We start from the raw sequence: 13,022 nt of genomic DNA, 5'->3' as shown, positions 1-13,022 counted from the left end.
TTATCTATTTATATATGCTATCATTTTCCTGTACTTTTCCTTGGACTTTGGTATGTTAATTAGTACGTAGCTGGGAGTTGTCCAACATTTGCTATCAGCTGGACTAGTTCTTGAGAAGTTCTTACAGTAAATTTTTATTGTTTCCTTATTTTATATGAAAAAAGGAAAAAAAAAGAAAAGAAAGAAAGAAAAAAAAAAGAGATGTATACCAGCCGACTGATTATTCAACTCATCATGCCATTAAATTCCATGATCAAAAAAAGGTAAAGAATAATAATAAGAAGAATTTGTAGGCATTAACTTCTAAAATTTAAGCCAATAGGCAACATCCTTACAATCTGAAAACCAAAGCAAGCAATGTGCAAAGTAATTTCTAATATAATGCTTGTATTTATGGAGAAGATTTAAACAAAGATTTACAGAGAACACACCATGTTTTTCCCATGTTTCACTTGAGGGAGATGTACTATGCCCTTCTATTCATCCTCATATATATCAGCAGTACAGAATTATAGAAGAATTTGGATTGGAGGACCACTTCAGAGGTTGTGCAGTCTAACCCCTGCTTGAGGCAGGTCCAGTTAGAGGAAGTTGCTAAGATACCGTAAAGTTTTGAGTATCTCCAAGAGTAGAGACTTCAAGACATTTCTAGGTGACCTGGGCCAACATTTGGCCACCCTGATTGTAGGAAAGAATTCCTCTTAAAGACAAGAGACTTGGGATCAAAAGGTCACATGATTGGAAGTGCTAAGTATGAATTCTATAACACAGTCTCCAAAATCATCCATCACAGGGAAAACAAAAAGTATTCTTGCTGACAGAATCACAAAATGTCAGGAATTGGAAGGGACCTCAAAAGATCATCTAGTCCAATCCCCCTGCCAGGGCAGGAACATATACATTAGGTCACAAGGAACATGTTCAGGTGTGTTTTGAATGTCTCCAGAGGAGACCCCACAATTCTCTGGGCATTCTGTTCCATTCAGTTACCCTCACCACAAAGTTTTTTCTCATATTTACATGGAACCTCTTATGTTCCAGCTTGCATCCATTGCCCCCTATCCTATTATCCTATTCTAATTCCTATTCTATTTCATTTAGCAGCCATTTGTGACAGTGCAAATGTAAGTCACCTTAAATACACTGTCTGATATGACAAGCACTTTTACTAAGCAAGGAAAGTAATGTCTTTTCCTCTTTATTTTCATTTTTCTTCTCTTTTATTTTTTCTCTGCTCTACTCTTGTTTTTTCTTTTTTTCTTTTCTTTTTTTAACAATATACAGACATCACAGTCTTTAGGCCTGGACTTACACACTCAAGTTTGTGTCTGCAGTTTTTGGAAAAGCTTGCAGATTTTCTCTGTGTGAGTAAAGAGATGAAAGCAGAACTCAAAGGCAAAGATACAGCACATCTAAAAAGTGAAGATCGTTACAATGTGTTAGGAGAAAAGGAGTGAGAAAGAATCTCCTACCTTTTGCCCTAGAAATAAGAAAAGTATTGTGATCTTGGATTTAAATGGTATGAAAAGAGTCACTATACCAAATGATGATACTGGGCACTGGCCCAACATACTCTTGACATTCTTTCTGACATTCCCCAAATACACTTTGCCTAATTATAATATTGTTACGTCCATTTTTATTGTTAAATATTTTTTGAATACTGCTCATTCTGGAACAAAATTCTAAGCATTTAAACCATAATTTGAAGCCATTATATTAGAGTTAATAACAAACCCAAACTACTAAGAGACTTTTTGGCATATCGCTTTACGTAAACTGATGGCAATGACAGCACAGCAGCACATTTTTTTTTCAAATGAAACTCATGCTCAGTTGCAAGAGTGCCTGAAGATTCAATTGCACAAGATACTGAAAGTCTTGATTTTTCCACTCATTTCAGTCTCAAATATACTGTCTGTAACCATCAGTGTCATGTTTGAGCTAAGTTAATCCAGGATGTGGGACTTTTAAAAGCAGAGATGATTTGGCAGTGTGCACTTACTGTGTGCATATAGCTACTGTTTTTCATAGTGACAGTTTGCCAGGGCAGTGCTGATACTTCAGTGCTGATGTAACTCAAAAAATACAGCCTGTAGGGTGCTGAAGAATTCTTCTGATTACTGAATACTTCTGATTCAGGCAAGAACATCTGATTCCACATATTAAAATCTGCCTGTGTGTCATACGTCACATGAATTAGGTCTGCTTTTTGTGGAGCTGAATACCATATTAATCTGAAATGTATCAGTTCATAGAGTATGAATAGTACACAATGGGTCATCTTCAAGTACTGGAGAAAGATGTCCAGCAACTGTCCCACTGAATGCTAGTGGAGTATGTACATGCATATATGTATGCATGCATCTGTACTTATTTATATTAATACTTATTTTGATCTGTACCTATGTACATTTATATAAAATATGCCATAGGAACCACTGTTTCTGAAAGCTGTGTCATTGTGGATCGCATATACACAGATGCAGAAGTGAAGGAACCAACCCTACATAAGATATGGTAGCTATGGAAGAAGTGGTTTGCTTCTCAACCACACAGTCTGACACATCTGGGTATATGCAACCACGTATATGAGGATGCCTTCTGTGTATTTTATCCTGAACCTCTAATCCACTGAGCAGCAGTAGTGAATAGCAGTTCCTTCAGTAGCAGGCATCAAAGTATGAATTACATGTTATTTTCCTATAGGTGAGCTTAATTCATCAAAGGTTTTCAGAAGCTGTAGTAAATAAAGGACAAACCCACATCAAAGACGTGTCTAGGCTACTTTTTTAAAGGCAATTTACAGAACAAGAAAAAATTATGGAGCAGTTGAGGGTTAGGGGTTATCAAGTCTACCTTAAAGTGTCAGATTAAAAAATTTGGTTTTGTTGTTAAAGAATCTTAGTGGATGACTCATTTGATGAAACTGTTTATCTTTAAAAAAAATTGTAGCAGATTATTAATGAAAAAGAAAAAATTTCCTCAATTTCAAAATTGACATCAGTCAGATTACAGAATGTTTCACTAAAACAAAAGGCATTTGCAAAGGCTTAGACCTGTATCTTTAGACATAAAAGCAACAGGTGCAGACCTCTCTTTACAGACACCAGTGACTTTAATGTTATTGTCAAGAAGTTAGACCCAGGATGCTTCGATTTGGACTACCAAATTTTCACTTCTGTGTTTCCTTTTTGGTGGGACTATACAGATTGGATCTAGGCTAGCCTTTGAGAACAGACTTCCTCTTACTTTTTTTTCTTTTTTTTTTTTCCCCTTAAAAATTACAATTAGAAGGAAATACATTTCTACAGTTCTACTAAATACTTCAAATGGAAATACGTTCACTTTTTACCTGATGTAGTCTGAAGTTGTGAGTAGTTCGTATTTATATATCACAAGTCATGCAGAACTGTTACATGTTTATGCAATTCTATTTTTACTTCTGGGAATTTTTTGCATTTTATCTTGCAGTTTTGACAGGATCTCTGGATTTAGCGGGATTCTGTCACATTGGATTCTGAAAACCTCAGGATAAAGTCTGATTCAATGTGAGACATCCTTGAACAGGATGTCGAGGTATGATATGAACTCATGACATGTTGTAACCCTCAAAAAGAACTTGTTGGCCCCAGACTGTGACAGCTAATTGACTGGCTGGGTCATAAACCTACGCATAGAATGGAATATTTGCTGGATATCATCATAGCCTCATAAAGTGTTCTTCCAAACATTATTACCGTTTCTTTTTTACTAGCTGCCTCTTGCTTTGAAGTTCTTGCAGCCTTATCAGTTGCTTCTCATACCTAACCATACTGATCATCAACATAGTTAGAAAGGCAAATATCTGATGAAAAGTTAATTCTGAAAACGTAGAACTGTCTCTAGGTTAAATGACACAGGATTTGCCTATCACCTTTACCTGATAGGTTTTATTTCTGTCCAGCAATAGTTAACAGATTGTCTCGGTGTACTTTCAGAGTTACAGAGCTCACCTGCTCTTACTTTTCCCTTCTTTCTTTAGCCTTAGTAGACCAATAGTTGTGCACACCAAAAATCTGCAAATGTTAATGTTGAATCTGAAACATCAACTACCATTTTTTCTATCTTTTTACCTCCAGGAAACCTACGTTGATTCTGTCAACTGATTCCTAACTCAGCACCATAGGAATATTGCTTCTCCCAGTCCTTATTCTTCAGGCTGGAATAGATAGGAATTTATTCTGTGACTTCTAAATAATGCTGAATTAGGACAGCTTACATCTAGGCTACTGGATTCAAAATGCTTTTTTTTTTTTTTTTTTTTTTTTTTTACACTTGTGTTCTGCCCTTTGTTTAGCCTTTTGATTTATTAATGGAGACTTCTTTTTGATCTGGCTGTACCTTGTCAGTTCTTCATGTCCCACCCATAGACTTTTTATTTCTTTTTCATCTAGTGATACTGGCAAAGAATTCTTAAAAAAAAAAAAAAAAAAAAGACAGAGGGAGGGATTTGAGATTGTCATATAAAACCTGTGTTACTCAGTTTTCAATATCTCATTGAACTTCTCACAGCTTTGATATTTTAAGTAGGTATCACAACAAAGGGAAAAGAAATGACTGGAAAGGTAATGCAGTGTATTAGGCATGATAATGGCCCTGAAAGTCACCAAGAAAACTTGCTGAAAGAAGGATCCTTTCCCATGAGTACTATTTAATTTCTCTGAGAGGGTTTCCAGATGAATTAAAACCCTAAAGAGCACATTTGAGCAATGCAACTACTAGCTGCATGGTGACATTCACTTTTATTTTAGAAATCTTTTTCTAAAAGTCTACAGTAGGGAGATTCTGGAGAATCTGTCTCTTTATCAGTTCTCCTGCTGACACATTGGAAAATGCAGAAAATCAGAATATAGTTCCAATTTTTCCCTGCAACAGCAGAGCAAAAACAAATGAGTGATGAGAATAATTTATTTCATAACTCCTAGCAGGAGCTGCAAGTAATGACCCTGCTTCAACACTTGAAATGATTAAGCGTGATATATGAAGCAGATTAAAAATCTGTTTAGGAGAATTTAGCTGTGCAACATATGGGAGTCTAAAAAAGCAGAGAGTGATCTGGCTTTTACATTGTCATTTGGGGTCAGGAGAGACCCCAAGTCTGATCTATCTTCTGCCATATGTTTCTTTTATGATAATATAGACAAGTCAATTAGCTTCTTGGTTCCCCATCCGAAACCCAGCTGGTATTCTCCTGGACTCCAGTGAAAAAAAAGCAAGGAGGTCCTGAGAGTTAGAGATGCAAAACCTTTCTCTGTTCACGCTGTGCTTAGGGAGAGGACTGGCAGTAGAGAGGACATAAATCCTACATCCCTGCCCTGCTCTACACCAGGAGGGCCTCTTTTCTCACAGTATTATCCTGCACAAGTCTCATCTGCTTGGCTGAAGAGTGGTCAGTTCAGCTGGACAGCCCTGCTGTGACCCAACATTGCAAATGCTTGTATTTAAACCATGTGTGCAAAAGTAAGCTCCAAGTTACCTTGGCATATTCATTTATTTGACTGGTTCTCTTCTCCATGTAATACTACAAAGGCTATCCCAAAAGTAATTCCTACTATGATATTATGTTGACCCACTGCATCAGAGGCAGATGGTGGTACAGCAGCAGAGACTTAGCCTACTCACCAATACTCCATTCCATTTCATTGCTGTGTGACAGATGGCAGGAGAGGGCTGGAATATTTTTTCATCATGCCATCTTTGGGCTCTAGCAATAATCACAACTCACAGAGACGCTAAGAAACTTCAAACATTTTGATTGCAGTGGAATTGATGGAAACTGATGCTTAAGGAAGGGGCCACTTTCTTACAGGATCACACCTTAAACTGTTACAATCCAAACTGTCCTGATACTTGCACAGCTAAAACAAATACAGACTTATTTCACTCCATTCCTACTTTCTTTGATCGGCAATGAAAATAATTCCATTATACTCCATTTCTGATCAATAAATTTTAATTTCTGGTCCCCTATTCAAGAACTGGTTTGCATTGCAGAGTAGTTTCTACAGCACACTTCTAAAATCAGCAGCTATTGATTCAATAATGGAAGGTAAACATTTCTATTTAAATTAGATTTGCAGAATCTAATTCCTAGAAAGGAAAAACATGTGGCATTGCGCCTTCCAAAAGATAAACAGACAAACTCATTGCCAAGATGAAATTCTAATGCACTCAGCCTAGATACCTTTAGTTATTCATCCATAAATGAATATAGAATATATTCTGACCCAGGATGCAATTATTCAACTAAATAATTTGATCCACTTAACGCTCCCATGAACTTCAAAGTTTTGTAACTGAGCCTTCAACTCTAGTAACCAAACCATAAAAATAGAAGATGCTTTCTGAAAAAGTAAGACATGGATTGGATCATCGCTGAAGTGAGAGGACAATACTCATCAGCCTTGAACTCTGCCTTGGCTTTCCACACAGTGGCCAACTTGCATCTCCCCTTGTGTGCATGGCTTTTGAAATTACATGCATTTCAACAATTGCTTAAAGTTTGCTATTTCGTGATCTCTCACATTAAAGATCCTTCCAATCTGACCACTGGCACTGATCGAAGGACCCTTCTTAACTTTTGAGACTGCTTTTTCCCTTGTGACCAGGCTACAGAATGGGACATAATAGAGGACTTCCAGCAGTAACTGGAAAGGTGAGCCCTGCAAAGCCTGAGCACTGTGTGGGAGCACCTGGTCACACTGGGGTTGACAAACAGCCCTGCCACTATTCAACCGTGAAAACGGCCCATAGAACACAATGCCCTGAAAAATAACCGCAACAAAGCCTCTGCACTAAGGTAACTTCATTTCCGTCTGCCTATCAGTTAGAGCTGGAGACAGATAAAAGCAAGCAATGGATTTCCCAGCTAGTGCCACAAGGAAGAACTGACTCTTCTGTTTGACTGTGCTGATGACCAGAATCAGGTGTAAATTTGCTTAATATTTTTCTAAATTACTTTTTGGTTGAAAGTACCAAGACAATATCATGTCATCAGATCTGCAAAATCCATGGCTTACTATTGCACATTACACCTTGGGTTTGATATTGCTACAGGATACTTTTTCTAATGTATAATTAGATGTTAATGAGTCTCATTTGCTACTTACAGGGGGGACAATCAGCGTCTTTAAAGCTTGGAACATCATAAGCCAGTGTTGCTACAGATGTAGTTTAAGATTTATAGCCTGAAACTAAATCTGGATAAAAGAGATCAGTTATGAAGTTTTTTTTTAGTTTAAACAACTAAACTTCTTCACACAAATAAACTATAAAGCATAAGTGAACTGCTGACACAGAGTCAACAGAAGAAATAACAGCTATCAGGAACCACAACTGATCGTTTTGCCTTGCCGTTTTTCTCATCAGTTTTCTCAGGACATCTTTACTGACAAACAAAAACTGGTGCTTCCATATTCAGGGGCCAAAGAAAGAAAACTATTTTTTCTTTCCAAAATAAAAAAAAACTTCCAAATAATCTTTTTTTTTTTTTTTTTTTTTTTCCCCGGTTAAGACTTTATGAAATCAGAAACATTTTCTCTTACACAAAACTTATATATTTTTTTTTTAAATTAAAAACTATGTCCTTTTATGGAAAAGAGGATTTTATCATTCTTTCTTGCTCTCATATTCCATCTATTGTTTTTGCTCACTTGATGATCACAGGTGGTTTTAGTTGCACTTCAGGGAGGTAAAAATATATAAATATGTATGTGATAGCTGCCCATTTTCCAGGAAGGAAAACTTCACTTGTGCACCATGGCAGGCACTGGATTGAAGTCTAAGTCAAAGCTTCATCCTTCTGTTTTGGAATCCCTATTGACTCCCTGTAATGTACCCTCACCCTCGTTTACAGCACTAAGTAAATTAAAAAAATGAATAAATAGTGTAGCATTACTTTTAGAAATGGCTTTCTTACCACAAGTTTCCATCTTTTTCTACAGCAGATCTTTCAATTTATGTATATTCATTATTCTCATTTTTAATGAAAACTGTATTTGACTTGCAAGTTTCTTATAAAGATTACTCAGTAGTTGTAATTGCACTCCTAAAAATGATTGACTATATATGTCAAATGGTGTGTTTTCTTATGTCCTTATTAGGAATTTTTTTTTTGCATGTACGTGGTACTCCTAGATGGTATTACGGAGGTTGATTTGAAACCCCAGGAGCTGGCAGTATTTAGTAATAATTTGCTGCTTTGCTCAGATGCAGGTGTGGATAGTAAGCTCTTAACTCCACAACTATGAAATAAATATTTATGATTTTTTTTCTTTTTACTGACTTTAAAACTATTTTTAAACTACATCTAAAATAGCCAGTGAGGATATGGGCTTTTTTGTTGTTTCTTATTGAAGACAATCAGGGTTGTACTATAAACTAAATTTCAGAGGGAAGCATGCTTGCCTATATAATCAAGAGTCCTGTGACCATCCTAACCTGGGAATAATGAAAGAGGACAATTGTGAATGGTTTAGCAGGTCCTTGAGGACTTCTCTCTGGTTACAGGCTGTAATGGAAGAGTTGCTTTGCTGCCCATGTTAGAGAGTTGATCTAGTCTGCCTTACACAATTGTTTATTCCCAAATAAGATATTTCAATCCTATGGTCTTCAGAGTGCCTATTGAAAGCACTAATTAGTGATCATTTAAAGTACTTAGGTAATGTTAACTCCACACACAAGGGATGCTCTTGAGTCTGACCCCTGCTCATTCCATTTCTTTTTGGAGCTTTGAAGACAATTGATTTTTGAAGACTGCAGCCTTGCCTTAAACTCGGGGACTAAAAGAGTGGAGACCTAATCTTGATTCAACCATTCATGCCATCTTTAAAGACATGTTTACTCTTTCCCCTCTAGATGTCAATTAATAGATTTTAAAGTCAGTGAATTAACCCAGTGTGAAAGAGTTTAAAACACAATTACATGGGGGGTAGAAAATGCTAATTATAAATAATCAGGCTAAAAAAAAAAGAAAAGGAGGAAAAAAAGGAAGAAAAAGAAACAGTGAATGCACCCTAATAGCTGATGGGAACAGGCAAAAAAGTAAAAACAAAACCAGAAAAAAGAAAATAACTAACCTGAAAGTATGTAGGTTGCTCTGAAAGTAATGCTTCCTATTTATTTGCATGGGAGTTACAACAGGCACAAAGAGCACAATAATACTATTTGTTACAGCAAATTCTCAACTACAAAACACTCTTTCAACATAGTCACTGCTATAAACTATGCATTTTCACCAGTAATGAACAAGAACCTGCATGCTACACAGGAGGTGACCTACATCCATGTCTGACACCATTTTGTCTGACTACCCTTCTGCTGCCATCTGACACAACGGAATGGAATATGAAGGCTTGAAGGTTCAGCCTCTACTGGTGTAACACCAATATCTTCCTCTGATGCTGCAGACCAACATAATATCATAAAAGGCATTCCTTTTGGGGTACCCTTGTAGTACGTAGAATCACATGGAGAAGAACACCAAAGTAATGAATATGCAAAAGTAACTTGGAGCTAACTTTTGCATACACTGGTTCAAATACAAACACTTGCATTTAGGTTAGCACTACTGGCATCACCACATATAACATCAGCAGTACTTTTTTTAGATCTAACCCTTCTTAGGTCCTTAGACCACCTGTTCCATTCATACATCAAAAGAATCCCACAAAATTCTCTGAAAAATAACCCTACTCCAAAGCTACCGATTTTCATTACAGACACCATTTTGTTAAAAAAGACATGATTTAGAATTAATTGATGAACAGCTGTTAAAACAGAATTGTGCTTTACACAATTAAGGAAGAAGCCTCAAGGATTCTCTTATCCCTTTTAAAGACTGTCCTTGAGCCAGGATACACTGAGCACCTCCCAAAAATATTTTAAAAAGAAAGAAAACAGGAGGATCATGAAATGCCTCTGATGTAGACCTACAAACACAAGTGGACAGAGGTACTATTGAAAAGGAGTACCTGATCCTCTCTGGGAATGATGAACCCTCCTGCCCTTTAGACTAGACCCCAGAGCTTTTGACAGTGGATTCAAAACAAGTACAGGACACTTTCCTACCGTTCCTCCCAAGAACGAACATCAGTGTCAGAATGTGTTTTCTGAAGTCATTTGAAATTTGGAGTTAAGAACTAAAGAGAGGTAAAAGCTTTATTTGTATGAGGTGTGGCAGGCAAATAGAAGCTTTTAGTTATGAAACCTACTGAATATATTTCTTCAGTGCAGCGTGCCTTTGTTTCACTGGTCTTTGTTTCAATGGTTGCTCCAAAAATAATGCCTCCTATTATATTCACCCACAATGTCAGAGGCAGATGTTGGTGCTATGAAAGTAGAGGTTGAACTTTCCCACCAGTAGTTGATTACATTTTGTTGCTACGTGGCAGATGGCAGCAGATGGGCATTCTGACAGAATGGCATCTGACATGCAAGTATATATGGAACAAAGGTGCATCATTGATTTCCACCATGCAGAAAAACTGGCAACCACTGACATTCATCAATGCTTGCTAAACATTTTTGGAGACCACACAGGGGGTGTGAGCACAGTGAGGCAGTAGGTGGTGTTTCTCCAGCAGTGGTTACAGTGGGTCACTTCCAATTGTGCAGTTCTTTACAAGTACAGCATGCAGGCTCTAGTTCGTTGTTGGTTAAAATGCATAACTAATGGTGGTGACTACACTGAAAAATAGTGTTTTATATCTGAAAATTTACTCTATCAAATAGTGCTATTGTGCTCTTTGTATCTGCCATAGTTTCCATGCAAATAAATAGGATGCATTACTTTCAGAGCAACCTAGGTATATATATGTAGAGAGAGAAAAAAGAGAAATACATGTATATGTATATTCCAGAGATTCAACTGGGAAATAAATTTACCTATGGCTAAGTCGAAGTTTGTGTATTGGAAGAGCTTCAGATAGCCTATTAAATACTCCAGTGGTTATTTATAATAGGATTAATTTCATTCACTTTGGAGAATACCTATTATGTTTCTTTAGTTTATGCATAAGCAGCTGTCCAATTAAAAGGAATTGATCTTCTACAAAGCTTGTATTTGAACACAGCACTGCCCACTGTGCCATAACTCCTTTGTATTTGACAGCTAATATGCCATGCAATTAGGATAACAGAGGTTTGTTGTTTCTCTTTTTGTTGTTTTGTTTTTGTTTGGGGTTTTTTTGTACCCTCCAATTCCTTAAGAAATTATCTTATCATTCTACCATAATTGAGCATTCCTTTTCAGTTCTACAGGTCAAGGAAAGGGTTAAAAATTCTCTATCTCTATCTTGATCTTTGTTGAAATGGTGTATGGGAATGAAATGGTTGCCAATTTGTTTGCAATGCATTCTGACTGTACGGGAGTTCTTTTTTTCCTGACAGGCAGGTGAGATCAAAGTGATGCAGGACAAAAGGGGCTCAGCAGTGATTTGTCAGGGGACGAAAGGCAGTCCTGTCTGGGAAAGTGGCTGTAGCCCAGAACGAGCCTTCAGATCACTAACACACTAAAGAAATCATGGCATGAGAAAAAGTACAGCAGAAAAGGTTCAAAGGTCAGTTTTATTTGGTTTGGATTATTGGTGCCTCCTTTTAAACCAAAGAGCAAGAAGGGGAAAAAAGAACAGGCTAATAACCTTTGTTATTGTCCAGGAAAAAACTCTTTTGTACACATTGCTTGGGGATTGTCTGTAATTAAAATGCTGTTGTTAGATCCAGGACCTGATCCTGCAAAGTTTTACTCATGTGAGTAATTCTCCATTGCATGAATAGTTCTGTGGGGTTGCTCACGTGAATAAAGATTACCTTCATTACAAAGGACTTGCAAGTTCAGGCATTACATTTGGTCAGGGGATGCAGGTATGTTTGTGTGTGCATCTGTGTGACTGCTCAGTGGTGGGTATCTTTCTTTCTAAAGAGAAAATTGGAATTTACTGAATGACTTGAATAAATATATATTTGAAAACTCAAAACATAGATAAAAGAAAAAAAAAAAAAACGGCCAAACAGCTACAAATACTTGCATTTTACTTCCATAGACTCATTACAGAACCACTTCTGCAAGATACATCAGTACAAAAAAATGAGCCAAAGGAAAAATTCTAGCTCATACACACCTGTCTGAAAAGAAAAGCCTCGGTAAAGACACCTAGGTTGCCACATCTATGAGGTATAATGCATTTGAGCTGAACATATTAATATGTAATGGAAAAGAGACTCACCTGTCCATTCTAGTCTGACATCTCGTCTAGAAGAGACTCTTATAGCACTTCTCAGTTAGAAGAACATCTGAAAGAAAACGGTGAAGTGAGGTGAGAAGTAGTGGTCAGTGTTACAGATGTATAAAATAACTGACAAATATACTGCCAAAATAGTACTGAGAGGAATGTCCTTTACAGACCCATTTGACCACATATGTGGAACTTAGCTGTGGATACTTGTGATACCGAGATTTCACATATCTGATGCTTACACGACCACTTCTGTGCAAGACCTTACATCAAACATTAACTGTAGTTGGTGACTGATGTCTACAGCTGTTATGGTATTTGGCAGTGCTGCAGTTGTACCATGCAAATAATAGAAAACAAAAGTTGTCCTGACATCTTTTACGAGTCATAGTACACCCATCTGTTCCTAAACAAACAAACAAACATCCTTTTCAATAGGAAAATATTCCACAGGACCTAGTAATCACTAATTTAAACTAGAAACTGAAAGTAATGAGGAGAGGATATAGGTTTTTCCCTGTGGATTTGCAACATAACCTGTGCCACTGGCAGCCTTTGAATAATTCCTGTCTATCCAATCATGAATTACATGTACAGCTTCCTTCTAAGACACTTGAAGAATATCTTTTACATATCTTGGTTAATATCTAGATAATTTGGGTCATCCCTTCTACAAGATTTTTCTGAGAACAAAAGAAGTATCAGAAGCCTGTCTCAGATTAGAGAGCACACTAAGGTAACGTAGTA

At 36.9% G+C, this 13,022-nt stretch overlaps 1 long non-coding RNA gene across 6 annotated transcripts in view; it reads right to left on the bottom strand.

Moving 5' to 3' along the window:
* The window catches only part of LOC122158137, a 62,507-nt gene that overhangs the window by 35,840 nt on the left and 13,645 nt on the right, over positions 1–13,022 (bottom strand). For all 6 annotated transcript variants that reach the window (XR_006168141.1, XR_006168140.1, XR_006168144.1 and 3 more), the window contains one exon: positions 12,267–12,333. This is a non-coding gene — a long non-coding RNA (uncharacterized LOC122158137). The remainder of the gene's footprint in view (positions 1–12,266; positions 12,334–13,022) is intronic.

This window comes from Centrocercus urophasianus, unplaced genomic scaffold, assembly GCF_019232065.1.
Source record: "Centrocercus urophasianus isolate 14NV4802_14NV808 unplaced genomic scaffold, USGS_Curo_1.0 seq_14, whole genome shotgun sequence".
NCBI lineage: Eukaryota > Metazoa > Chordata > Aves > Galliformes > Phasianidae > Centrocercus > Centrocercus urophasianus.
Note: the sequence above shows the minus strand (reverse complement) of the source record. Positions and strands in the feature narration are given on the sequence as shown.